A 2,465-nucleotide genomic window follows, 5' to 3' on the forward strand; every position below is an offset into this window, starting at 1 on the left:
TTTGTGTGTGTCGTCTGTCTCTTTCTCCCCCCCTTCTTCCCCCCCCCCTCTCTCTTCTTCCCTTTTTTTTTCCCCCTCTTACTCTGATTTTTTTTTTTTCTCATTACCGTCTCCCTTCCCCCTTTTTCTCTTCGCCTTTTTCCCCTTCCTCTCCTTTCATCTTCTCCTTTTTCTCCCCCCTCCCTCTCTTTTTTCACCCCCCCCCCCTCTCTTTTTTTTTCTCTTTTTTTCCCCAAAACTAACACACACACGCACGCACCACGGATATTCCCACTAATTCAGAAAAAAAAAGGGGTTTTTTGTTGTTTCGGATAGCATGCGGTCAGTATGCATTCATTTTTGCACTGTAAACTAATATGCAACTGCATTGACCTATTCAATATATTGTTTAGAGTAATGCAACAAAAAGTTTGATTCATATTCCACATACACAAAATCTGCATTTATGCGTATGCATATAACTTACATAATTTTATGAAAAACTATGAATATATGATCGAGCCATCGCCACCGGTCGGGATGGTTCGGACGATTTGAAAAATATATGTATACATTATATAAAAAACATACACCTACATGTAAATGGATATGCATTTATATATGCAAGCATTCATTTATAAACATATGTTTATGTATGTATTTATGTATATTTTTATCACACACATACACACACACACACACATATATATACACAGGCACAAATACACATACACCAAACACACACTCACACATATTCCTACAAACGGATGTTCAGAAAACTTGAATAAACTGCTGATGCATCTTTCTTTTCCTTTGAAATATACATGCAATCAACTGACATTGAAGATTTGCCGATAAACATATTTTGAATGGAAAATATATGTAAGAATGTTTTTACAGGGGATGCTGAAGTAGGGACTTTGGGAAAACAGTTGTTATTTTTAAAGGTCGTGTGACACTGCTGGAAAATATATAAGCCCCAAGGACGATCTCACATCTCTGGTCGTATCTCTACTTGGTGAGTGATTAAGTCATACAGGACTCTCTCTTTACATCGTGATATTGAGTAACAGTGTAATATTTAAAATATTTTATATAACATAAACAAATGCCCTTCTGTTGGATTATTTCTATCTCGCACTTATAATAATCCACCTTTAGTTATTCTTTCTCTTCATTTCAACCTAAGATTATGACCATGGCGTGCTTTTCCTCAGTTCGTTTACCTGTATATTTCCAGTGACTGCTTCATATATTTCATGATTTTTAGCTTTCTATCACTTGATTAGTCCATTTTCTTTCTAGATCTCATCATGTTCACTTGGCTGATACTGTCCTGCCTCTTGGGCTTCTCCCTGGCTGAGATTCAGGTATGGACACCCTGTCGACATGCTTCTTGCTTTTTCTACTATATGTATTGCAGATGAGATACCTACATGATCCTTGAAAAGCTTATTTCTCATGTGAAATATCGCTATTACAAAATATGGCCGTTTCTTTTGTTAGGATTACCAAGTATGTTACAAGGGAAGCAGTGTCGCTGAAAAAAAATGCATGAAAGTGGATGTAGACCGCCTTGCCATGAAAGTTCACTTCCACATGCCTGAATCGGACGACTTCGATGATGTGGAGACTCTGGAGGATTATAGCGTAGTAAGTATTACTTGTCAGGTTATCACGGAGTGCACGATATATTGAAATACAAATTTTATGTGCTTTATATTTTGATTTTGCTGAATTGAAAGTGCATAAGAAATTCTTCTATAAGTAAAATTGTATAGAGACATCCTATGATAAGCATAAAAACCTAAAATTCAATGTACTTCGTAGGGTCTAGCAGCATCCCGAGTGGTATCGCAGGAGGCGTGCTACGTGAGGCGACTCGTTAATCTTCGAGCAACAAGTAGCTTTCATCAAGGCCATCAGGATGATGGCATGAGGGTTGAGTCTGACGTCAGAGTTTCCGCTGTTTCCCTCGACAATCCTGAGGAAGAGATCGGTTCGGATCTTGCCAACTTCTGTGGCGACCTTCCGTTTACAAACTGGTGAGTGAAGAACAGAGTGAGAGTGTGCAAGACCGTCGTCAAGTCAGCGTGACTTTCACTCGCTGCGTCCTGTTGTGTTTCATTCCCACCTGCTTCACCACCACGCTCACGCTTCCCACTGGCGGCACCATAACCTTCGGCTGGTTCTTCTTTGGCTAAAATGATTGTTTAAGGACATTGTTCATCTTGTAATTTAGGCAAAAGGAAATCTCTTTTACCTATCTCGATCATGTACACTCATTTTGATTAAAATTTACTGCATTCCAACATGTCTTAAATGTACCTTTTATATAGAAACGTTGGCGTATTAGAGGACATAAGCGCACGTGTGTGTGTATATTTTGAGAGAAACACTGCTGCACTATGAATTGATAACGAACGTATTTCCTTGTTATACAAGGAAACACGTTGATTTTCATTTGTCATTTGTTATTTCATCCT

The 2,465-nt window shown here is 38.4% G+C and overlaps 1 pseudogene; it reads left to right on the plus strand.

Moving 5' to 3' along the window:
- The first annotated feature begins 316 nt into the window (after positions 1-316).
- Positions 317-2,191, plus strand: LOC119571047 (annotated as a pseudogene).
- The last annotated feature ends 274 nt before the right edge of the window (positions 2,192-2,465 follow it).

Source organism: Penaeus monodon, unplaced genomic scaffold (assembly GCF_015228065.2).
Source record: "Penaeus monodon isolate SGIC_2016 unplaced genomic scaffold, NSTDA_Pmon_1 PmonScaffold_488, whole genome shotgun sequence".
In the NCBI taxonomy this organism is placed as follows: Eukaryota; Metazoa; Arthropoda; class Malacostraca; order Decapoda; family Penaeidae; genus Penaeus; species Penaeus monodon.